This window comes from Amblyomma mixtum, chromosome 2 (assembly GCF_055824585.1).
Source record: "Amblyomma mixtum isolate Tamu chromosome 2, ASM5582458v1, whole genome shotgun sequence".
NCBI classification, from domain to species: domain Eukaryota; kingdom Metazoa; phylum Arthropoda; class Arachnida; order Ixodida; family Ixodidae; genus Amblyomma; species Amblyomma mixtum.
Window position 1 is genome coordinate 25,422,986 of NC_143013.1, and position 26,431 is coordinate 25,449,416.

Below are 26,431 nucleotides of genomic sequence, written 5' to 3' on the forward strand. Positions count from 1 at the left end.
CTGACATCGCACAGCACACGGGCCTCTGGAATTTCGTCTCCAAAGAAATATTGGACATGGTGGAGTGAAAGGAAACCTTCCAAAAACCGTCCCCGGAGTGCGGCAAGAAAATCCCCAGCAGGTCGGATTTGGTGCGTGTGTAAAGTCGGAATACAGTAAAGGTGCAGGGGGTATTGCGTGCTCCAAAGACATTTAGAATTCAGGTTTAGAATGCAGTGTGTTGTGCGAAAACAGCTATGACAACACGTGCCCAACACGGAGATGGTCCTAGATTAAACAAAGAGCTGTGTAGCGCCGCACGCTGGCGTTGTAGCCGGCACGAGCGAACAATCGCAGACATCGGCTACTCGGCAACACAGCGGTCTAACAGGTGCGTCTATGCAGCTGATGGCGCTTGCTACTTGCTTTACGGGCGCGGAGAAGTACAGTCGCTGGAGGACTACAGCTGTTGCGAGATCTAGCGACTTTGTCTAGCCTGCAACCGCTTTTCTTGCTTTGTTTAATCCTGTCAAAATATGCGATATATAAAACTGTGTTGATTTATTTTTTTTTTACGCTACACCTTGCACCGTGCTTCCTAGCCAGCGAACAAAAGCAGGCGTTTAGGCCTGTCATGCGAGTCCTTCGTTGTCCTCCGCCCAGATAGCAGTTGGCAACAAACGATCTTTTTTTTGTTTTGTCTCAGCCTATATATACTATATGTGGGCCCTGATAGCAGTTGGGAACAAACGATCGCGGTATTTTTTTTGTCTTAGCCTGTATCATCATCATCATCACCAGCCTGACTAAGTCCACTGCAGGACAGAGGTCTCTGCCGTATCTCTCCGATTAACCATCTCCTATGCCAGCAGCAGCCCCTTATCCCCGCAAACTTCTTTCCTAATCTCATCCGCCCACCTAGCTTTCTGCCGCATACGCTTGCCGTCACTTGGACCAGCGGTTATCTTTGCCTTCGCGTTATTACATGCCCTGCCCAAGCCCATTTATTCCTCTTGATTTCGACCAGGATGCCATTAATCCGCTTTTGTTCCCTCACCCAATCTGCCCGATTGCGGTCTCTTAACGTTACACCTATCATTTTTCTCTCCACAGCTCGCTGCGTTTTAACTTAAGCTGGACCCTTTTCTTTAGTCTCTACGTTTCTGCCCCGCATGTCAGTATCGGTAAGATACAGCTGTTATATACTTTTCTCTTGAGAGATATTAATAAACTGCCATTCATGATCTGGCAGAACTTGTCTTATGCGGCCCACCCCATTCCTATTCTTCTAGTGATTTCCCTTTCATTATCCGGATCAGCGGCCACTGTTTGCCCTAAGTAGATTCCCTTACCACTTCCGGAATCTCGCTACCAATTGTGAACTACTGTTCACTTGCGAGACTGTTGAACATTACTTTGGTTTTCTTTATGTTAATTTTTCGATGTGGGTATACAATGTCTGGTAATGAAACCTGTAGCTTGACCTTCGGTGTGGTGCCTTGTTTCACACTGCGAACGGCTACCGCCCGTGCGTTACAATGATGTGCACTCCTAGAGCTCTGCTGTTCATGTAGGAGACAAACAACGAAAAGACGGTGAATCACAAGATCGATGGCGACGACGTGTCTTGGGGGGGGGGGGGGGGGGGGGGATATTATCTTTCCACTGTATTCGCGTTTCGCACAAAATACACTCTAACGCTATGCATTGCTGTAAATATGTGGCGCAAACATGGGTTTGCACAACGACGACAGCAGTTTGCAAAACAGTTTGAATGTGACGGAACACAGCGTCTTTTCCTAATTTTGTTGCGCAATCTGACTTTGCGCAAGGCGTGCTGCTGGGCGAGTTGGTTGAGGTACAGTCAGGCCGGAATGAAACGCGAACAGAGCATGTAAAGAAAACAAAATATTTTACCTGCCTACTTGAAGCTGAAATGTACAACTAGCCTGATTCATGTGTCTGGGTAAATTGCCTACTGAAATGCATAATCTAAAATAGGTTGTAAAGGAATATCACGCTGCAAAGCAGAAATGTATGACATATGCGTGTTCGCGTTTCATTCCGGCCTGACTGTACATCTTGAAAAAAACAGCGCTTGCAGACAAAGGACGCAGGACACAACAGCGCAGTTGTGTGTCCTTCTCGTTCTGGTCCTTTGTCTGCAAGCGCTGTTTTTCTCAAATCTGACCTGCCTGTGGCTCTTTGCTACTGTTAGCCAACTACTGCGGCTCATCGTGGAGCTTTCGGGCAGTGTGGAGCCGTAGTGCGGCGGTGGTATAGCGGTCCTCGGCTTCTAGAGACACGAGAGGGACAGGCGTGGAGAGCATGGGCTTCCTAAGCCGCCTTGCGTTCCTGAGCCCCACCGAACGGACTAGACCGGATTTAACATGAGCCTTTCCGGGCGGCGGGTAGGACTGAATGATACACCCGCCCCGTGGTGTTGGGTCGACTCGGCCCGACCTTTCCTACTAGCATTTACTTGAGCCCGATTGGGAAATTTATGCTTGATAAGCCGACTTGACCTACTTTCGGGTTTCAGGCGAGTTGTCGCAACTCACGCGTTTTCATAAATCGAGGTACAATTTCGTAACTCACCCCCCCCCCCCCCCCCCCCCCCCCCCCCCCCCCCCCCCGGTCGCTTTTCAGCAGGGGTTTCCAAATCCGAAACGAAAGAAAGAAAAGGAAGAAAGAAGAAACCAAAGAAAAGTTGTCGTACCCCGAATTCTGAGATTGTAAACACCACCCTCTGCTATTTGCTTCCGTGCGCTTTCTCGCTGTTGAACGCAAACACGGCGATTAAATCAGGGAGTACGGCGTTTAGGAAACGTTGTAGCGCTTTCAATTCGTTGTTTTCGTGCGCGTGGAGCAAACGCCAGCGAAGCGAGCCGCAAGTGGAGACAGGAGAAACTCACCGTCACGCAGAAAAAAAAAAAACATATCAAGAAAGAGAACTGGCGTGCACGGTCCGAGCTCACGCGCCTGGACTCGTCACGCGAGAGCCGGTCGAACTCGGTAACAGGAATTTCGCTGTTTCCTTTATCGAAGCTTCTCGCTCGGAATACGGGCCCGGGGCTCGCCTTTCCTGTTTTACCTGCCCTGGCGATAGATGGCGCTAGCTGCACTCGCCCTGCCCGCGCGCTCTTCTCTTTCTGCTTTGATCCGCCGGTGCCCGTCGCCGTCTTCTCCATCCTCTCTCTTCCTTCTTCCGACTGCGCTCAGCGCCGCGGTGGGTGCCCCGCCTCCAGCTTGCCGAAGCGCCGGCGGTCGCAACAAGCGGCGGCCGAGCAGTCGGTGCATGCGCGCGCTGTCGGACGGTGAACGCCGCAGCGAACGGCCGAGCAGCGGGCGCCGGCTGACGGCGTGCTCACTCAGCAGCTGCGTCGGCGGACGGAGGAGAGGCGACGATCCCCGTAGATCCTCTCCTGGACGAAAAAGGGAGGGAAAGAGAGGTCGGTCCATTCGACTGGATGCCTGCCCACTTGCTGCTTTGTCGTGCGCTGCGATGTTTCTTATGATTTCCCCAGCGGCGTCAATCATCGTGTCTCGCGAGTGCGAGAGGGCAGCGATGTGTCCTCGATCCTGTTCGAAGCTTCAGCTGCAGTTTTGCTTTTTTTTTTTCACGTGCGTGTTTTTGTGCATATGCATGTGCAGTGTCAACTTGCATCGAGTGCAACAAAGTCTGTGCTTCTCTTGCTTTGATTCGCCGTCACGTGCGGCTGCTCTGCGGTGTGTGCTGCAATAAGGAGAGCGGAGATGCTTTGCCTGCTGAGTGCCACGTGCTGTGCTGCTGCGGTGCATTGTTCTCGTGGAGGCGGTTTTTTACTGTTCTTTTTTTTTTCATCATCCGCCCGGAGAGTATCGGTGCGAAACTCCGGAAGGATGTTCATCCGCCTGATCGAGGGATGCGGTTTGGGTTTCTCCGGCCTTACGGTTCGTTGTCCTTTCATTTTCTGCAGTTCTTGCCTCTCCTCGCGTGACGCTCATTTAATATCTGACACCGAACTGCTCCTGGCGTTTTAACCCAACAACTTTCGCCGGGTGGTTTCGATTGGTACAAATGCACGTGCTTGCATGCGTTGCGTTGGTTTCTGAGCGAACGATGATTTTGCTGCTTATTGGCCGACCCATGTGGACGTCACGGTATCCAAATCATTACGTGGGCCCGCCGGTGAGCTGGACAGGTTTGCCGTGACGCACGCTTGGCAGGTCACTCAGGAGGGCAATGGTGAAAAAGAAAGCAGTACATCCACATGTGCTGCTCCGAAACAGCGCGAGAACGTACTCGAGTGTCCTTAGAGAATGGTTAATAGTCAAGTACCGTGTCTCTGGGCGGTGTGAGACAGCTGTAGGACAGAGAAAAAGAGCAAAACTTGGTTGCTACGCAGCTTTGAGCGCCGAGGATGTCTTAAGCTTTTTGTATCGGATGGCTGCGCTTGAAGGTTGGTCCGTCAGCTTGTCCAAGGCGACCCAGGCCTGCCACGTCTCGGGAGAGGGGTAGGGATTGTCGGGGGACGCGTAATATTAGTCAAAAATCAATTCGCTTTAACCACAGCACGGTGTAGAACGAAGAGAACTTTTCGCGATGTTCTGAAGCTCAGCGCACGCTGTTGGGCACACGTTCACCAGTGTTTGTATGTCTTTAGATTCCATGTATTTGCTGACCACCTCTCACCTGCTACCTCAAACAAGTAGAGGGACGTTGACTCGTATTCAGAGCAGTAGGCGTGCATAGATATGTGTTCAGGACTAACGCGCTGCGGTGCACGCACGCGTTGCCCTGTGTGCACGGTCCCCAAGAATGTATAAGCTAAGCTCCATGCCCGTATAACAGCTCCCAAGCGGGTAGTGTGAAGTTATGGCTTGACTCCGTGCCGGCAGTGCGGTATACTAGGTGTTTCAACTAAGATGTTCTGCAATTTTAAAAAATAGGCATTTTGAGTTATAGGCGCGTATATTGCTTTTGGGCGTAGCATTGTCAGCGGTGTAGCGCACCAGAATGCAGCTAAGACATGATAACAAGTAGGCTGGTTAGCTAATATCTAGTAGTTAACATTTTAACTATTATTGTTAGTTTCTTTATTTATTGAGAGTCGTGCAGCCGACCTTAAGCAGTATCCATATAGGCTTTTTGTTTGATTTATGGGGTGAAACGTGTTATACGATGAGGAACGCCGTAGTGGGGGACTCTTGATATATAATTTCGACCACAAGAGGTTGTTTAACGTTCACTGACATCGCCTAGTAGATGGGTCTCCACCATTTCGCCTCCATCGAAATGCGACCGCCTCGGCCGGTATCGAACCCGCGTCTTTGTGGTCAGCAACCGAGCACCATGACCACTGAGCCACCGCGGCGGCCCGTATCAGTTTTCTTAGAAATCTGAATACGCATTTAGCCTTTTGTGGCTTGCACAAATGGAAAATAAATGAATTTGAACCATGAACCATTTACCATGGGACACCTGCTATACCTTGTAGCTCATGAGCTCAGATTCTTCGCTGGTCTCTGCCTCATCTACACGCTTTCAAGAATAGCACTTCACGCGGTGCATACTCGCATTTTTGGCGGCATTCACTGTTCCTTCTCTCTGGAAAAAAAAACAACAACAACGGTGTTATGATATATCCGTCAAATGTAAGCTACATAACAGTTGAGGCCAGCCATTACTCGTGTGTGCGGCTGAAACTTACAGGCTAACGAGAAAGATTGAAATTATATTGGTGCTATGAAAAGAAAAATAATTTAGGTGACGTTAATTGTTGCAAATAGAGCAAGCTGCTTGCTTTAAAGGACAAGCTCTTTTTTTTTTATGTCTTAGCTACTACATATTCTTTCTTTGAGGCGTGGCTAACGGACTCATCCGCTCCGGCGCCCATGATGCGCTCCAGTACTCCTGGCTTTTGCGCTGAGCATCTCAGGCAGCATGCCCCCACCATTTATCATAGAAAATCCTGTCTCGGACTTTGGACATGAAGCTGTTAAAGTTTTGTTTTTCTTTCTTTTTTTTTAAAGCTGGAGTGAAGAGAAGGAAGACGTGTAATGCGGAGGGCGGACAACCGATGGTCTCGTAGTGCGACGGGGTGTACCCGATGGGAAAGGGAACGCGTAGTCGGGAGCAGATAGCACGGCTTGGAGATAAGATATGGAAATTTGATGGCACGATGGTACCGGCGCTGGCACTGTACAGATGGCAGGCCCGTGAGTGGGAGCAGCCTTCGTCCCACGGTGGACGTAAGCTGTGGGATAGTGATGATTGCAGTATTGAACAGCTGTTGACGTTTGCGTTCGATGGGACATATAGAATTTATCGTGCGTAGTAAGTGCATAGCTTACATCTAAAGATGCAAGGGATGTACACGTCGATGTTGGCCGTCACGATCGGGTTGTGCTGTGAGTGCAGGAGTATATGGGTTTGCGAGTTCGTTAGTGCTTCCATTCTGCAAAAAAAAAAAAAAAAGCTGCTTCAGTTCAACTTCGGTACTCTTGTGTCACATTTGCCCTAAAGCTAATCCTGTCTTTAAACGGGCGCCGTTTGCTGAGAATGTTAATACCCTCAAGTCAACGTATAGGAAGCGGGACGGGGTTGTCCCAGTTCTCATTTCCCTTTCCCGTACTCTCTCTCTGCGCAGTTCTCTCCATCTTCCTCATCGGTGTCTGGCCAAGGTCGCGTTGGTTTGGTTTTGCATATGCATGTAACCCTTACCACGAATTCGTGGCAGCTCCCAGCCAGCGGGGCTAAGCCTGGCGGCCTGTCACTGCCTGTTCTGCAGCCACGTGGTCATTCTCATTAGTTTTTTACGTCACAGGTGACGTTGGGGCACCATTTTTGAATGTTCATAGCCATGCGCCACGTTGTGGCAGCGAAGGGAACTAGAAGCGCTTGTCTTGAACTCCTGGCTACAGCATAGTATACCGGCTGCACGCCCGCGTTGTTCCCCACCCCGGGACTACAGCAATTAGGGGCTTTTAGAATTGAGTGACCATATCGGTAAGCGAATAGCGGGGCTACGCATGCGCGGGACAATAGCCGGAGGCGCGTTATTGCCCTTCGCCTGCGCACTGGCGTCCCTCTATTCCCCCCAAACCGATGGGCTCACCCTATTCTAAATCTCACTTTTAGTCGATCCCAGGCCGATGGTGGGCTGCTTCGGAAGTAGGTTCGTGGAGAAACAAAGGGTCGTCGCCGCAGTTACGTTGTGCAGGCACGCGCCCAGGGTACGCTGGCCCGTTTCGCGACTTCGTTTTCGCATACTGCAGTCGGATACAACTCAAGAACTTAGAAGCTTTTCTCGGTCAAAGGACTCCCTTCCAGCCAGCAGCGTCGGCTGATTCGCATGGCACTGCTAGCGTGACAATGCAGGCAGTGCGCGACAACGCAGGGAGGGGACTCCCTACTATGGGGGGATGAGAGTATCCCATTTCATCTACCACTCCCTGTATTGAAAGGCTAGCAGGTTCATTAGAATCGGCCGACGCCTTTGGTTGGAGCTTGGAAGGGGGTCCCTTGACGGGGAAAAGCCGCTTCGTTCTTGAGTTCTATCCGACTATAGCGGAGCCATTGGGAGCTCAGCGCATGAAGAACGTTCGTACAGAAAGCGAGCTCTCGCACCGATTAGTTGTAGCACTAATGCGCTACGTCGCAAACTAGCCAAGAACCTTACGAAGAGCTCACCGTTTACTACATGCATTCCGGCAGATTCTCAGTACGGTAGAATACCGCGCACAAAACATGGGACGACTGGAAAAGCCGCCTGAACACGCGTCACTACGGTAGTGGTAGGAAGAAAAGAAAAAGAGCTCCCGCGTATGCTCGTTACGCGACGTTAACACCGGGCGTCCACGACCTCGCCGTGGATAGAAATCCAGGGACAGCGGGTGTTCGAATGTTTGCGCGCCTTTGCACGCGTGCTTGCTTGTTTGCTAGCTTTCTTGCTTCGCGTACCTGTCCGTTGCCGGAGGGGAACGAGATCTCGGGAGAGAAGCCTGGGGCAGGACGCGATGGTGCGAGAAAAAGAAGATAAAAGCGAGAAGTTGCCGCGCTGCGTCGATTTTGGGACCACCTCGGGTCTTTTACGGGCCCCTGGGTTTTGCCCCCCTTCCAGCGCGCTGCATTAGCCGCGCAGGACTCCCTACGCGTCCTGCTTCATTCCACTTCTCCCTGCGCTTTCGTTGCGAAACACTTTCAATTGCGTCCTTTCCACCATCCTCTTTTCTTCTTCCCTGCCGCATTTCGGGAAGATTTAAGTAAAAGGCAGCCAGGTGGTCCCTGACTCCGGTACTACTCTGTCTTTCTGCTGTGTCCCGCTGTCTTGATTTACCTTGCAGTCGTTGCTGTCGCATTTATCTCACGTTGAATCACGTTTGTTTATATGGTGTTCACTTTTCTTTCTTTTTTTTTTTTTGGGGGGGGGGGGGGGGACTTTCTTTGCAGCTCCACTTTTCACGCCTGTTAACTTTCTATCGTGACCCCCTCTCGGCGTCGCGTGTTTAGGCTCGTTATAGCGAACTGCCGCTGGCGGCTGCTGTTCCGTTTTGCGACTAGCGATATATTTTTTTTTTCCGCACTCAGCGGCGCGATTTATATGTCGCGCCAACTGCCTCGGAAAGCGGGCACCGGGTTCGGAATAGGTTTCTGGCACGAATCTCCCGCTCGCTTCGTTCTTTCTTATTTTCGGGAAGAGTTGACGCATTTCTGGTGCGAGGAGTGTGCAGTTTAGAGGAGGCAGAGGTCGTAAAATGTGAACAGACGGGATGTGAAGTTAGGCCTTTACGAGGAGATGAGGCAGGCGCTTCGTGCAGCGTAAAATCCCTGCGGGTGCCGGGTTTAGGTTATCGATATGTGTGAGCGGTATATAGCATCAGAAAAGACGAGAGAGTGGCGATTAATTTTAGCTAGATCTTAGACGGCGCTGGGGTTCTCTTGCGTGTGAAGTTTGAATGTGAAATCAGTGGGCTCGGTTGGTCGCAGAATCAATGCCTCTATAATGCAGATCTATATATAATGCAGATCTGTTGGCATGCTGTACAAAATTCGGTACCTGCTTCCTGTCTGGCTAAAGTGGCGGTTATAACACGCCCTTGTTCAATAACATTTCAATTACTGCTTACTAATCTGGGGCTCTACTACCAAGTCTAACCTTGACAAATTGATTGTTCTTCAATAACGAGCTGTGCGATGCATCGAAAACCTTGAGCGGCTGGAACACACGGCCCCGGTGTTCCTAAGACATAATGCGCTAAAAATAAACCAGTTATATGACCTGAAACTTGCTACTCATATTAGGAACGAAATCATGCGAAATCCATCTGTGTTAACCAACATGCGCCTGCCCAGTACTACAGGGTAAAACTTTCGAAAGAACTTCTTTAGACTACCCGCCATGCGAACGAGCTATGGTACACAAACACTGGCGTACTTTATCCCTATTTTTCTAAATACGCACCCATCTATCTTTTTTGACATATCGCAGCATTTAAAAGCTTCAAAAATGCCTTCAGAACGTACATACTGTCGAATTCAAAGCATTAAGCATACATGTTTTGAAAACCAACTAAACTCTCTATCGGATGTCATTTTTTATTTTTTTATTATTGCATTAGCACTTGCAATATGTTGTATAATGTTGTAATCCTTTCTGCATGTCTGAGCGCTGCATGGGTGACAGGGCCCTCGTCAGGCTGAGAGTATCTGCCTTTAGCCCTGTTATCCCAGACCGTTTGTGTCAGAAAGAATGCTCCAAATAAATAAATATGTAACATTTGCATTTTACCGCTCGAAGGCCGTACTTTGCGAGGTAACTGACCGTCTGGTGATTCCCAGGAGCAGTAATTTACGTGAACGCATTCAATTTGAGTGTGACAGGCTTTGATATTTGCCGTAGCATTTCCTCTCACTTTTATTGACGCTTCGCGTGCTTTGTTTTCAATAATTTGCGGTTGCTTGGTACGGCGTAGATTGGGAATAGGATAACTGTTGTGTACAGATTGATGACTGCAGAACATGACTGAGATGTGTTGCTAGATTTTTGTGGTTCACGCTTCTTAATCGCACTGAATAAAACTGTTCGGGCAAAGTTGGCGCCTCAAACTGAGGAAAAGGAAGACGTTCAACGGTAAAGGGATCGAATAAAAGAAAATGTAATGTAAAACAAACTCTATAGTCGTTGTTATTGTTTCGTAACTGTATGAGACAGGCCCGCCTGAGAAAGACAGGGGTGGTATTCTGCCGGTGTCGCCTTTTGCGACATGTCGCATATGGGCGGGGCCTAAAAAAGTGCTTACAGATGCTCGAAGAAACGGAAAAAGCCGCCGGCACTTTCGTCTGCGGTGCATTCATTCACTCCGAGAAGCGACAATTTACCACTGCTGATTCATTAGCAGCAGTAGTTTCGTATATTTTATAGCAAGAATATTTGCCATCACATGACGTCTAATGTTCAAAAAAACATTTGCAAATTTAATATAAACTCGCTTTACTTCATTTAAGTCTATAAAACACCGCGAAAAAGCTCCAAATCTATTTTTCTTTCGTTCCGGACGGTTGTGCTAGGTTTCGGCTGCGTTTCGGGCAGTTGCAGACGGTAGCAGTGTAGCTGGAGGTCCCATTAGGCTTGCGCGCTCCAGAATCCATAGAGTTTCTTACTATTACCTAGAGGGAAAGCTGGCAAGCCGTCTATGGGAGTTTGCATGGAGACCCCACGTGACCACCTCAGCCACCATGGGCGCTCAAAGCATCATGGGGCGGTGAGCTACTTGTTGCGGAACTGCAACTTTTGGCCAAAAAATAATCAAGAAATAAAGCTGTTTGATAACTACAAACGTCCTGACATTGAAAATCTTGTCTAATGATTGCAACAAACGAGCAGAAAAGCATTTAAGTGCAAAATTTGCCCAAAATAAGAGACGACTCGCTCTCCTATTGGCCAAGCAATGAACACTTTAAGAACTAATATTTCGTAATTAACAAGCGCACTTTTAAAAGTAAATATGTTTTCAAAAAAAATGTTGTTGCTTAGATACTTTAAGAGGTTTTTTAATGGCATTTCAGAAGAGTAAAACCTTTTATTGGCGTCGTGTGTCGTCGCGTTTTCACTACTATGGTTTTTGCACACTGCGGTCGCGCGAAAGTCGTCTGCGCACACACGAACAACGTTTTTGAAATGAAACGTCTGAGTAGTACCACTCTGTGTTCCCGAAAAACTACGACTGATCCGCAACAAGTAGCTCACCGCCCCATGATGCTTTGGGCGTCCACGGTGGCTGAAGGGCAGCGCCGCCAGCTTTCCCTCTAGGTAATAGTAAGGAACTCTATGCCAGAATCGAGAGCGTATCTAAAAAACTAGGCTGGATTGCAGCTTAAACTTTATCGTCGAAGCAAGGTAAGTCATAGCGAAAAGTAACAACACCAGTAGTTGCCGGTAAACATGCCGACCGGAATCGCAAGGACTGCTGAATTGGCTGAAGCGGGCGGCTCTCGCTTGAAAGGACGTCGCCATGTTTTCACGCCAAGGGCGCAAAAGCCGCAACTGCCGATTGCGTTCGTACGCTAACGGTAGCCCGTCGCCCGCGCGAATCGCTTCAGCGCATTCCGTTGTTCGACTAAGCGTAGTAAATTGGGGCGACGTCACGACGACGTAGCAGGAAGGCGGATCCGTGTTGTCCCGCGCCGTCACCGCGGCTCGAGCCAATCAGCGAAGTGCGACTGCGACATGTCGCAAAAGGCGACACCGGGAGAATACCACCCCAGATGAATAGGAGAGGGAGCCGATGGTCCTGTAGTGTGACAGAGAGATGAAGGGAAGACCGAGGCGAAGGAGACGCTATCGGAGGCAGTACACTCTAAACTGAAGCGGAGTAAGCTGTTTTCTAGCTCACTCACTTACAGCTTGCTCTCTTTTTACTCCCATATAGGTGTATTCGTGTTTAGAAAGTATACACAGTCACCTGAAGTGACAGGTGAGGAAGTTCTCAGGTATATAAGAGTAGACACGAGTGGTGCAGGGTAGGCGCATTTGGAGAACATTTCGAGACGTCGTTGTCAAGCTGTGGGCTTGCCTGATAGTGTCTGTGTCGACTACGACAAAACGTACGCGTTTAAAGGCGTGTGCGTGATGGGAGATTTCTGGATCTCACATTTGGACGGTGTAGGGACAGTTACATTACCGAGAAATAACTGGAGAAACGGTCATCAGAGGGAACTGCCGCTGTATGCGCGCACGTTTAGGTGACAAGCACAAAACCCGCCTCAACGATTACTGTGGTTTTGCGGATAGCAAACTGGCGAGGTGAGGTAGTGCGAGTGTTGGGAGTTTTGTTTTTCTCAGCTTACTGCGAGCTACTTTTTGGAAACGGTACATCAGATTATGCGCGGCTGAGTAAGCGGAGGAAGTGACGCAGCAATAACTTCGGATTAGTTTGCTTCTGAGTCGTCGAACTTCTTCTATACCTTGCCCCAATCATACTTGGTGGCGTGCTGTGCAGTTTGCTTTGCTCTCATTGGTTTTATGAAATCGTCTTTCTTCGTACTTGCTTTCAACCGCGTGAGGGGTTCGGAGAGAAAAAAGAGAGAGACAATGAGTGAGAAAAAGAGACGAAGGGAGAGAGAGAGAGAGAGGGCGAACGAAAAGAAAGCGCGCCATTTCTCGCCCTGCGAGCGACGATGAACCATCTGGGATGGCGCGGCGCAAGTTTACGCCGCCGCACGATTTCGCCTCCCATTCTTTCGCCAATAGAGCCGACCACCCGTGCATTTGAAAAAAAAAAAAAAAAAAAGCAGACGGCGGTCAGTTCTTTGTTGCATTTTGTTTTATAGCTGATTTCTGTGGGCTTTTATTATTTTCTTTCGTTTTTCTCCGCCGCCGCCATTTTAAAGTTCCGGGCCTCGGAAACTAGGAAGCGGCCGTTGATGCCACCGGTTTGTCTGCGTTTGGCCAGCGGGGAGGAAATGAAGGCGACGGAGGAAAACGAAAGAAGGACGCGATGTGAGCGGTTGGGGAGCGTGGAGGAGGAGAGGAAGGCGGCGCCGAATTCCTTGCGAATGGGGCTCAGTATGGCAGGGCTGGCGTAGTTACTATTCTTAGCTATAAAGTATGTTTGTTCAGAGGGGGAAAAAAAAAACGAAAAAGGAAGCATACCGCCAGGCTTCTCGTCCATTCCGGCAGCAAAGTGACCGCAGTAAATGTACCGTTACACCGCTTTCCCTTCCCTTATCTCCGAAAAGACTCTCTTGGGCACCCAGATATGATGCAAGTCATGTGACCACAGATGACGCACTCTGCTTGGCCGTCCAGCTAGTGCACGTCGCAGCGCTTCTTTCTGATTGGTCAGAAGTAGTCATGATGTTTTTGCGCTGCGGTGACGTCATTGACGATCCTGTTGCGACAGAAGTACACTGCAGCTGCTGCTATTTCAATCAATCAGTCAATCAATCAATTAATCAATCAATCAATCAATCATTTTATTTCCTTAGAAAAGGAGGAGTACGGGACTAAAAGCTCGAACAGCTTGACGAGGTCCCGACCCCTTGTTAGTTGGCATGACAGCAGGATGACGGCCAGTCTTACACAAAAATGAAAAAAATATCACAAAGCAACGGGTAATACAGAATGAAACAAGACGGCAATCAAATGGGAGAAGCAACAAAAGGTAATACAGATAAATCAACACACATAAGCAACATTAGTGAACAAAATTAGGCGAATAGGAAGGCATGGTTTAGTCTTGCAAATGAAGAAGTTGACAAAAACGTTTAATGCGACAGTTTCGGTTTCTGGAGGGATCAAAATTTTGTCGGTCTAGTAAGTTTAACAGCGAAGGTAATGTATAAGATAGAGATTGTTCATCATAGGAGGTTCTCGGGGTGTATACAAACCACATTTCTTTATGTCGGGTCTGACGAATATTTGTGTTTTCTTGGAGTTTTGCCAGATGAGTTATGTAATCAATGCCAAACTTTACAAAACCTTTGTAGCACAACATCAACCTGTAATTATAAAAACAAAACACAGGAAGAATTTCATATTTTGGAAAAAGTGGTTTTGTGGAGTATGTATAATGGACATCAGCTATGTAACGTACAGCTCTTTTTTGTAGCAAATGTAGTTTCTGCAAGTTTGTCACGCCAGTTGTGCCCCACACCACAATGCAATACTGCATGACAGATACCACCAGTGCATTGTACAACATTAATTTTACCTTGGTCGGGAGAATGCGACGCAGACGAGCAATGACACCAATGGCAGATGACAATTTTGATTGTAGGTGATCAACATGCTCATTCCAGGTAAGGTGCTTTGAAAAATGCACCCCAAGGATGTTAACGGAGTCCACTATCTCTAACTGCTCACTGCCCAGGCACAAATTCATATTTGTTGTCAACATCTTACCTCTAGGCGTGTACAAGATTACTTTTGTTTTCTTCGGGTTGATTTTTAAACAGTTTATCGCGGACCAGCGTTCTAAGTCAGACAGCGTCTTATTAGCCTTTATTTCTAGATCTGTTTCCACGTTGCCTGTAATAAAAATGGTTGTGTCATCGGCATACGAAACGAATGTAGCATTATCTGTGCAGCTTGCAATGTCATTTATGTAAATTAAGAATAAAAGTGGGCCCAAAATTCTTCCTTGCGGCACACCAGTGGTAACTGCCTTCCGTGAAGATATTGCGTTATTGGCTATTTGGATGACGGTGCCGTACAATTCGCGAACCGTTCCTCACACGTCTGTCTCGTTAATACGTTACATTTACGATGATCAAACGTAGTTTTTGGAACGCTTGTGCTGCTGTGTAGAGGATGGTGGCAGGCAAAAATATGGAAAAAAAAAATGGAAAGGCCAGAAAAGGGTTCTTGTGCTACTGTATTTCGCAGCGCTATCTCTTTAAGTGCCCTTTCGGGGTTTGAGTAGGGTCGCCGCCATTGGTGTAACCGAGCCAAACCATAAATAAATAATTGCATGTAGACAATGTTGCGACTGGGATTTGATGCTGCGTCTTCTTCTTCTTCTTCACCTCTTTATAATGGCACATACCCACGCGGGGGGATTGGCCAAGGTGTAGTGGTATACATAAGAAAATTTTCATAGGATTAAACGTGAATTTTGAAAAATGTATTCATGACAAACGACAGAAGAATATTTGAAGTGAAATAACAAAGAACATTTTATGCTGCGTCGGCGCGAACAGATCATCTTCGCTGGTCACTGCACGAGAGCACTGGGCTTTTTTTCTTTCATGGTATTTATTCTGCATGGCTATGTACAGAAAGGATATATATACATATGTGTGTGTGTGTGTGTGTGTGTGTGTGTGTGTGTGTAACCCTTACAAAAATGTTTCTTGAGACAGTGTTGAAGTTCTCATGAGCAGACTCAACATGCCATGTTGAATTTTTGTTGTGACCAGGATGGGCTAGTGTTGGTGAATTATTGAGGCCGAGTTGAAACTCATTGGAAAAGTGGCCACTGTGCTAGAGTTGAGCATTCTCAATTAAATTTGTGCCTTGCGTTCATGTTGAATTCATGTTGGAATTACGGGAGTGAATCAACACGCCATTCTACCAATGCAATTTGCCGCGGTATATTCATATTTATTGCTGCAATTTCTCGCTAACGTGAAACCGACATTCCGTGTGACGTAGTGCTCAACACATACGCACAAACGGTTGGTTTGGTTTGTAGGGTTTAACGTCCCAAAGCGACTAAGGCTATGAGAGACGCCGTAGTGGAGGGCTCCGGAAATTCCGACCACCTGGGGTTCTTTAACGTGCACTGACATCGCACAGTACACGGGCCTCGAGAATTTCTCCTCCAAAGAAATTCTAGCCGCCGCGGCTGGGATCGAACCCGCGTCTTTTGGGTTAGCAGCCGAGCACCATAACCGCTGAGCCACCGCGGCGGCACATACGTACAAACACTTATGTATATAAATATATATACATACATACACCTACATACACCCTAGCCCTACACATCCATCAGATAAAGAGCATGGGACAGTACTGCACACGAGGCTAAGAGTGAACTGACTAAGAGTTCATCTTCTTATATAGTCCTACTCAGGGGTGTACGGACCTGCGCAGGTGCAGGTTGGGGCCTGCCGATCAGCAAAGTTATGTCAGTTATTACTATTAATATTTATTTATTTTATGTGTAGTCGAAGTAATCAAGTTCATATGCAACGGTCTATTATTTGACGACCTTGACCTTGACAATAAATATGAATACAGCGCCGAAAATTGCATTGGTAGTCGGTCCATGCATTCCCAGGATTTTTTTGCTTTTTGTTAAGTGTTGTGTCCCCGTATTGCTTTTGTGTGTGTGCGCCCCCTCCTAACGACCACTCGCATTCCCCTCCTAACGACAGTTCGCATCCTCCTCCTAACGACCACTCAATCCTCCTCCTAACGACCGCTTGCCCTTCGTCGCACGCTGTCGCCAGAGGCCCCCCCACGGTGCGCCCCCGCACCCTCCTCCTGTTCTGGGAAGCCACTCCCTCCCGTGGACGCTTCTCAGCTCCCTCCTTTCTTCGGGCGGCCAGTTCGGCTCCTGCCTCGGTCGACGCTGGTCGCACCCTCATCAGCTTTAAATAAACGAAGTCTAAAAGTACCGTGTGCGTCTTTCGCTGCATTCAACACAGCGACCGGACACGACAGTGGCGACGAGAAAGTGGATTCGACCCGCGCTACGCAACGCTATTGACAAGCCATGGCTACGCGAGGGTTTCCCAATCAGATACCAGAATTCAACGGCTCATCGTGGTCATCGTGGGTTGGACGCCTTCAGTTCTACTTTGAAGCTAACAACATCACAGACCCAGCCTTGAAGAGGGCCAACCTGCTGACGCTGTGCGGGGAGCAGACCTACGATACTGTCTGCGCCCTTATTCAGCCAAGCACACCAGCGGCAGTGTCTTACGACGACATCGTATCAGCACTGCAAAAGCACTACGACCCAAGGCCATCCGAGGTCTACAGCCGGGCTCGCTTCCAACGACGAGATCAACTGGAAGGAGAAACTGTGAGCGCCTACGTAGCCGCGCTCAAGAAGCTCGCTGCCGACTGCAATTTTGGAACGCTGTCGACAACAGCTACCGGGCAGGAGGGAGACGCAGCTTCTTCTGCTAACACCACCATGCTTCCCTTGGACGTGATGTTACGCGACAGATTTGTGTGCGGACTGAGTGACGAGTCACTGCAGCAGCGCCTGTTCGCTGAGAAGGACCTCACATTCAGCAAAGCTTACGACATCGCCGTTCGAGCGGAGAGCGCCGGTCACCAGCAGAGAGGGATTCGCCGGAACACCGAGCCGGTACACCAGACAAGCAACCAGGTGCGCAAGCCTTCTGTTGTTGTAAAATCGGTCAAAAAGGCACAACGCTGCTGGCGGTGTGACGACCAACACAACCCCCAGGGATGTCGATTCCAGTCAGCCACGTGTAATTTTTGCCACAAGCGAGGGCATATCGAAAGAGCATGCATTACGAAACGGAGACTTGCCAAGATAAAGTCACCTTCCCAGCCTAATCACAGCGTCAACGCCTCAGAGAATACGCCGCTATCTGATCTCCATGGAACAACATCAGCAACACCATCTGTGTTGTACGACCTGAACACCATGAATCTCGGCACGCGACCGAAGATTTTTACAGAAGTAAGCGTACATCACCAGCTGATTAAGTTCGAGGTGGACTCCGGCGCAGCCTGTACTCTGATCAGTGAGGACACGTTCCGAACTTCATGGCCATCTGACGCACCCGCCCTGCAACAAGACGACACGCACCTGCGAACGTGGTCAGGACAGAATCTGCCACTATTGGGCTCTGCCAACGTGCAGGTTAACTACAACGGCCAGACCCATACGCTACCTCTGCTTGTTGTGAAGGGCACAGGATCAAGCCTTCTCGGGAGAAACTGGTTTTCTCCACTAGGCGTGATGATATGCGGCATACACCAGACGCCGAGCCAGAACATGGTTAGTAAATATCAAAACGCCGATGCGCTAAGCCGTCTGCCACTAGACGCAACTGTTGACGAACCATTTCCACCAGGAGACGTTCTGATGTTCGAAGCACTGCCAGAACCTCCGCTTACAGCAGGCACAGTTGCAGCATCTACGCAGAAGTGCGCAGCTCTCCGGCTAGTTTACACAGCTGTTCAACAAGGCAACGTGCATAAACTCAAAGGGGACAACTTCGACGCTTACCGCAGGCGAGCTACAGAGTTGAGCACCCATCGCGGCTGCATCATATTTGGGTCCCGAGTTGTGATGCCGAGAGAACTACGCGCACAAGCTATGTCTCTCATCCACGCCGGACATCGGGGCATCGTTGCAATGAAAAAGTGTGCCAGAAGCTACATGTGGTGGCCTGGCATTGACAACGACATCGAAACAGTGGTGCGAGAATGCAAGCCTTGCCAGAGCAGCCGGAGCGCCCCGCCGAAAGCTCCTGTCCCAGAATGGGAAAAGCCAGACACACCATGGCACACACTGCACATTGATTTTGCAGGACCAATTGAGGGCTGCACTTTCCTTGTGGTCGTAGATGCCTACACAAAGTGGCTTGAGATAAGGCAAATGGGACAGACGACTTCGGCAGCAGTCATTGACAACCTCCGATCACTATTTGCAACGTTCGGCCTGCCGCGCAAGGTAGTGTCGGACAACGGAACACCGTTTGTGTCTGCGGAGATCCTCAAGTTTTATCGCGACAACGGGATCTCATCAGTTACATCGGCCCCCTACCACCCAGCGACAAACGGACAAGCCGAGCGCTACGTAGCCGAGCTAAAACGCGCCCTTGAAAGAGATCAGACAGGCTCGCTGCAGCGCCGCCTTGCGCGCTTTCTCTTCAAGCAGCACACGACGGTTCAGAGCACAACAGGCGAGACCCCCTCGAAAATGATGTTCGAGCGTGAAATGCGAACCCAGCTCACAGCCATCCTCCCCGAGCCAAAGGCAGAGACGTTCCGGGAAGAAAAAGCAATTCCGCGCTGCGGCACGCTTAATGAGGGGCAGCGCGTCCTCGCCCGACAGTTTCTGAAAAAGCCACGCTGGGAGGAAGCTACAATTGTCAGACGCATAGGCCTGCGCTCTTGGCTCGTCAACATACATGGCACAGTAGCACGCCGACATCTCAACCAGCTGCGTAGATTTACGACGCCGTCTGAGAGCTGTCCGTCAGCGGAGAGAACACGTGCACCATTTTCCCACATAGCCTGGCACCTCTTCCCGGAAGAAGAGACTTCGCCCAGGACAGACCTAGGAGACACAGCGAACAACAGCCAGCCTACAAGTGTTTCTCCCCCGAGCGCACAAAGCCAGCGCGCCTCCACGCGTGAGCGTCGACCCCCTGCACGATACCAGGCAACTTTCTAAGGGGGAAGGAAGTGTTAAGTGTTGTGTCCCCGTATTGCTTTTGTGTGTGTGCGCCCCCTCCTAACGACCACTCGCATTCCCCTCCTAACGACAGTTCGCATCCTCCTCCTAACGACCACTCAATCCTCCTCCTAACGACCGCTTGCCCTTCGTCGCACGCTGTCGCCAGAGGCCCCCCCACGGTGCGCCCCCGCACCCTCCTCCTGTTCTGGGAAGCCACTCCCTCCCGTGGACGCTTCTCAGCTCCCTCCTTTCTTCGGGCGGCCAGTTCGGCTCCTGCCTCGGTCGACGCTGGTCGCACCCTCATCAGCTTTAAATAAACGAAGTCTAAAAGTACCGTGTGCGTCTTTCGCTGCATTCAACACAGCGACCGGACACGACACTTTTTTACCCCAGCCAAGATTCAGAATGGCGTGTTGATTCACTCCCGTAATTCCAACATGAATTCAACATGAACGCAAAGCAGAAATTTCATTGAGAATGCTCAACTCTAGCACAGTGGCCACTTTTCCAATGAGTTTCAACTCGGCCTCAACAATTCACCAACACTAGCCCATCCTGGTCACAACAAAAATTCAACATGGCGTGTTGAGTCTGCTCATGAGAAATTCAGCACTGTCTCAAGAAGCATTTGCATTTCCATGTCATGTGGCAAAACCTCCGTTCTATGACTCGGGCGCAGCGCTGACCGATGTACTATAGCTGTGGGAATTCTCGGACGTCTTGCTTTCAAGGATGGCTTGAACGTTAATGTGTTGTCTACAGCGGCGTTGTTTCAGTTGCACTATAGCAAAAAAAAAAAAAAAGCTGAGATTTTTTAACTACATTCCTAAAGAAGAAAATGCGATAGCGTTTAGGTCGCCTGCTATGGTGTCTACAATAAGTGTCTAATGAGTGTGTAATGTAGTTACGATGATACTAATCCGACACACCAATCCACATTAATCCATTTTCTGGGGTGGGCCTACATCCAGAGTTATGAGGGATCTTTGAATTTTGGGGGAGTTGGCCAACGTCCAAATTTTCTGGTCCCTCACATTTTCAAACTTGGCGGTGCCTTGTGATTGGCGCACTGGTGATCACGTGGTGTTGATGACGTCACGGCCCTTTCAGTCGCATTCACAGATCGCGGGTAGTTCTCATATTGCTACTGGCGCACTGCAGGTGGGGCTTGGGAGGTAGAGTTCGCTCCTCTCGAGCTCCCGTAAGGCTCATGCGCAGCGTGGCAGTGGGCATGTCGCAGTGGCGTTGGATTTGGCAATGGTGGGCAGGTTGTAATAATGCTGGAAGGTCACGTGACCCCTCGAGACCGCTCTTGAACAGTGAGGGAATTTCGTGACAGAGAAGCCGGAAATTTTTTGTGAGACGACAACCTGACTGCTATCGAATTGGTGCGGCATTTTTTTTTTCCTCAGTGCACTCATGCTTGGTACATTTTGATTGTTTATGGGAGGCGGATACACATTAAGATCAAATTGTCATTCGAGCTAAGCACACTCTATGATTAATTGGCAAACCCACTGCCGCAGAACCAACATAGTTGCTTTGTTTGCTGCTCCCTTTCTTGCATGTTCTAGTTTTTCCATTCCATTTTTCTTTATTTATTCATTCTTTCCGTCTGCCTCGTTTTCTTCTCATTCTTTCCTTCACTCTTTCTTTCATTCTTTCTTTCTTCCTTTCTTTCTTTCTTTCTTTCTTTCTTTCTTTCTTTCTTTCTTTCTTTCTCTCTCTCTCTCTCTCTCTGTCTCTCTCTCTCTCTCGGTGAAAAGTGTATGGCACTCGTCCTATCGCCGGGAGGTTTACGAGTTCACATTCCTGAGCAGAAGCGTACGTACGTTACACCCCCCAACTTCCTTCTTCCCATATTGAGCAGCATTTGCCCCATGTTACGATGTTGTTTATTACGGCGCGATTCGCTTTCTGATAACACAACGAACGGCAAATGAGAACAGCATTGCCAGTCGTGGTGGTTGAAGCGGGCCGCGTGGTTCTCCCGTATCCCAAGCCGCAAACCAAGGCCTCGCTTTGTCTCGCCTCGCTCAACTCTTTAGAATGAGCCAAGACTAGGCTGCTGCATTCTTAAATTACTGTCTGCTCTCCTATAGCATTACCGTCAGACAGGGAGTGGACGACAATTATGGGAAACAAGATTACGGTGTACGGAATCCGCGCTACTTTCGTAATAATTTCTTTTTTGTTTATTAGCAGTTGGTCGTGAGTCACAGGTGGGGTGGTAAACAAACCAGGTGTTTTCCTTGCTGTGTAATTTAGATTCCTCGTTCCTCAACCGTGCGCTTCACCGGTCATGCAGCGTGGTTGTGGTTGACTTGCTGTTATCTGTTTGGTGCCTCGCACTGTTTTCATGGCTGACGTATGCGTGCACGTGGGTGGTCTTTCCACCCGTCACGGCGCGAAGGCTAAACGACCGGTTGAAACTAGACGAAACCTGCGTGTTCTTCAATGCGCAGGCGGACAGCTGAAAAGTTGGACCCGTCTGCGAAGGATGGTTGGAAGATAGGAGCGTCCCCTTTGAAACGGGCTGGTGGCAGTTGCCACCGTACTCGGCTTTTTTTATTTTTCTTTAACTGTGTTGTAAATTGTCATTAAAATTCGCCATTTTCTTTCAGTACGGTTTCCTACACTTCTAACCTTATGTCACCTCTCTGCTTTTGAGCCACTGCTTTTGAGCGAAACAGGTGTAAAGCAGCGCTCCTGGCGGCAACACCTAAAAACGAGCAGAAACAATTAATATACGCGGAACTTGCCCCATACACGTTTTCGGAGTTGGTACCCGTAACCATCAAAGCTTGCCGGTTTTTACTTTTTTTTTTTTTTGCCGTTTTGGCAAAAGCCTGACGATTCAGAGGAGAGAGTAAATCCGCGTTTCCGTCACGTGCACGTTTTTCACCGTTTTTTATACTTGGAGGAAGTTCATGGTTACTTTGTGCGCGTTTTAATCGTGTATGCTTTCATTACATTCCTCGCTAGCGCTTACAGTAATATCGCACATCGCGCGTAAAGAGTTACATCTGCGTTTGTCGAGTGTGCTTTTCCGAAGAGTGGCCATACAATGAATATTTTGTATTGGTTGTGTCAGAGTTTGTTTTCAAAGCGATACGCTGTGAACGAAAAACCCTAAAGCCTGCAAATCTCCAGATACGAAACAATTAGCGAATCAGTTAGGTGCCTAAATCCAAGCTAAGTATTATTTGTCGGGAATACTGGTGCCTTTCGGTGAAAGAAAGCTGCTTCGTGAAAAGCAGGTGCGTAATTTCTTGTGTTTTTTCTTTGTCAATTTCCCCGAGTTGTAACTTTTCTGAGCGCTCATGCCGGAGCCTTTCGAGGTTTTGTGGGAAAGAAAAGCTTTTCTCGAGCCCTTTCACGGGTTTCCTCGCGTTTCGGGTGCCCGAGAGACCGAGCCATAATAAGAAACGACTCGATGAAGGACTTGGATAGAGGCCTTGCTTCAATGGCCGGCTGATGCTGTGTTTAATAGTAATGCACGAGCTTCGGATCTCGCGCTTGAAACATCTCGCTTCCGCCTTGTATTACCGGCGGCGCCCTTTCAGGTATCGTTTTTGGGCATTAAGGCAAGCTTAAGGCGAGTGTCGGCAATAATTGAGCAGGAAATTAGAGGACGTTCCCTTGTAAAAAAAAAAAAAAAACTGCCTCCAGAAACGCTAATTGAAATGCAGTCCCCAAGCTTGGGAGCTGTATTCGATTTAGCTGATCTGTTGCTTTGTCTTTAGCTCTGCGTTTAGTGCTGCTCTATTATTCCCTGTATTTTCCTTTTTTCTTGTTCTTTTTTAATGGGCGGCAGTGTGCTTTGTAGATTGTCGGCCTTTCGAGTAAGGATCCCCCATTATTCGCTCCGCCTTTGTAAATTACTAGGGTTTTCAAGGAATCGCCGTGCAATACATTGTCCCGTTAGTAGCGCCTCCAGCTTTTGCGTTCGATCAATTTAGCTTTCGTTAAACGAGTTTCGTTGGAATGCAATTTGCTGAAGTTAATTGGGGGGCACTTCAGGGCTATACGGTCTTAAGAGTAGTTCGCATCCTTGACTCTCGCAACGCCATTTTACTGCAGCCCTTCGAAGATTACTTTCTTTGCAAATACTTTGCTAAAAAGGACTGTTTACTCTCTGCCACTCTGCGCATTATTTAGTGCTTTTCCCCGACTTGAACATCAGAGTTTTTCTCATGATTCCTCAATTTGTATACATATTTGTCATGTTTATAGTTTCGTGTAATGCTTGAAACTTTGCTTCTCTGAACACATTGCTTATTGTTTTGTCGAGCACTTTGTTGCGATTTAAAAAACATTTCGCCTGCCGTCTCCTTTGCCATTCTTGCGCTCATTAACTGTATACGTAAGAACGCACTTACTGATGGAGAAAAACAGGAAAACAAGAAGCATAGTGCCGGATTAGCTCATCAATGTTATATTTTAACGCGATAACGTTAAGGCCCCCGTTGTGCAGAAAATCCGGCGTTGTCGTCGGCTTGGTGAGTGATAAATGGGGTGGCCGCCTGGGCCACCTCGTTCACGTGACCTTGTGGCGTCATCACAACCTGCTCCCACCGGATTGGGAGCAAACTTAACCGTCTTGGCAGGTGGCAGTTAAATTAATGATTGCTTGCGAAAGGTTGCTCGGGAAGAGCAACTCGAGACCCACCGGTGGCAGCACCTGCCATCGCAGAGCAGTGGCGCATCGCTTAATATCCGCGCGCCACTGCGCCTGGAGCGGCATGACGACTCCCAGGGATCTGTGAATGTAAAGTCGAGAATTGCCGATTCCGCATATATGGGCTATCGTGTCATACCCTTAAGGCGGGGCGTAAGTGTTCCCTCCTTTTTTTTTTTTCGCCGTGCTTATTGGTCGATAATACGTCGGTGAACACTCCCTACTGGAAAATCACATAGTGTGTTGACCTTAACCAGAAAGAAGTCTGAAAGAAAATGTTATTCATAAGAGTAGACGTGGTGAAAAAGTAAGAAAAATAAGTCTCCTTAATGGCTCTCGCTTAATTCGAACTTCCGGTTTATTCGAACTTGCGTTTATTTGAACTGACGCTTTGGTCCATTCAACACGAAGTATATTAAACCGGTGTCCGCTGATTGGAAGACCGCCTAATTCGAGCTAATTCGAGCATATGGGCGGTTCCCTTCAAGTTGAATTGATCGAGAATGGACTGTGGCAATGCACGCTCAGGGTACATTACTTCACATATACTCATTCGCTAATCGATGCGAAGAGATAACGGCATGCGAACAATGCTTGTTTTTATCTTTGCTGTTGGTTACGTATTTTGCCGACCGTGCTTTGAAAGTTTGAAAGCGTAAGCATTGCCACAGCTGACAGGCAGCACTGACCTTGCTCTCCTATAATGCAGCCAGAAGTCGAACGGCGTTGAAGCGCGGATGGCGGCGTCTCCATCCGCCCGGCCGGCGTCGTGCGCCTGCTCGTATGTGTGCGCTGCGTATGTAACAAAAAAAAAAAAAAGAGGAAGAGATGGGCGGAAGAAGCCTGCGTTTTAATGAGATAACCGGGGCGGCTGCGCGTCTGGCGGACGTCATCCGTCGTCCCCACCGCGCTGTGCCGTGCCACCGAGAGCCGGCCGGTCGATTTGTTCACTCTCCCGCGATGCGCAGCTTTCGCGCGCAAGGGGGAAGGGGGGGGGGGGGGGGCTGCCAGAGAGCGGCCCGCTGCAGTCTCTCCAGCGGGGGAACGTGAACGTCTCAGATGAGTCTATAGCGAATGAGTGCTTGGGGAGGGGGGGAGGTCAGGAGTGGTCGAGTGTCCTGTCTGTCTGTCTGTGCGTTCGCGCACCCCAGTCCGCTACACTCGAACGGACTTCCCGCCCCTCTTCACCGGCGACGCCACATCGCCGCTGTGAATCTTGATGAGGTGCCCGACGTCGCCGAGTGCCGTCTTGGAATGCTCTCGCTGAAGAAGTGGGGGGGAATCTCTTGTGGTCTGGTCGTCGCCGGGCGCGCGTTGGTCGATGGTGGATATGGCGGGATTTTTTGCGCGCTTCTTCTTGTTCTGCTTATGTGTGGTCTTAAGGGAGTCTGCGCGACACTTTCGTGTGTGCCCGTGAGCTTCAGTGTATGCGGCGGAAATGGGGATGCGGGCACTGGAGTTCCCGCTGTCGAATCCCTTGTGACGTCAAGTGTCGGTTTTAAGTTGTAGAGGAAATTGTGAAGAGGTTCTTGAAAGGTCGTTTCTTTTTAGCTGCTTTTTTTCGGGTTTGGGTTCGCTCTTGTGTCTGTCGTGGCTATGCATCACGAAAAGAAGAATAAAACGCCGTGTTGGCTCCCTACTCCTCGCTTCGGGTGCCGGATTGTTTGGTTGTGTTTGACAAGCAGTGATTCCTGGCTTAACAAGCGAGGCAGTTAAAAAGATTTGTGGACAGCGGATTCGCGGAAGAATAAGAATGCACACGGGATCATACCGTGTGATGCGACAAGTTAGCAGACTTGTCGCATCACATGGTCCCCCCACCCCACCCACCGGCGGTGCCACTCTTTGCCACCTACAGGACTGCTACACAGGTGTACCGCCTGCCAAGTTTGGTACACGGAAGAGCCAGCTGTGACCTGCCACGGTTGGTAAGTGGCAAGGTGGAGCGAAGGAAATCCCCTTCTCCTGTATAGCCAGATACAACTCAAGAGCGAAGCGGCTTTTCCCCGTGAAAAGACCCACTTCCAGCCAATGGCGTCGGCCGATTCTGATTGCCCTCCTAGCGTGTCAATGCAGGGAGTGGCAGATGAAAGAGGATAGTTCCCTCCCTCCATGGTTGTGGAGTTGTGGATAGCCCCTCTCTCTGCATTGCCAGGCTAGCAGGGTAATGAGAATCGACCGACGCCATTGGCTGGAAGGGGCTTCTTTTGACGGGGAAAAGGCTGCTTCGTTCCTGAGTTGTATCCGACTGTAGTATAGTGGAAGGAGGGTGAAGGTGGCGGGATAAGGACCCAGAGGTTCTTATCCTGGTAAGGGGGAGGTTCTGATGCGGGCGCAGGAGCGCGCTACCTGAGGACGCTTGGCCCATTCACAACGAGGTTCTTATGCTATCGC

General features: G+C 49.2%; 1 protein-coding gene across 6 annotated transcripts in view; it reads left to right on the forward strand.

Annotated features, from left to right (window-relative positions):
* The window catches only part of LOC149358740 (uncharacterized), a 441,725-nt gene that overhangs the window by 87,533 nt on the left and 327,761 nt on the right, over positions 1-26,431 (forward strand). The window contains exon 1 of one of the 6 annotated variants that reach the window (XM_089570913.1): positions 3,202-3,431. The exons of 4 other annotated variants lie outside the window; for them this stretch is intronic. The gene's annotated coding sequence lies outside the window, so the exon portion shown is untranslated. Of the gene's footprint in view, positions 1-3,201; positions 3,432-6,619; positions 6,646-26,431 lie in introns of those variants that run through there. One more of the 6 variants, XM_089570915.1, reaches the window with a different exon arrangement.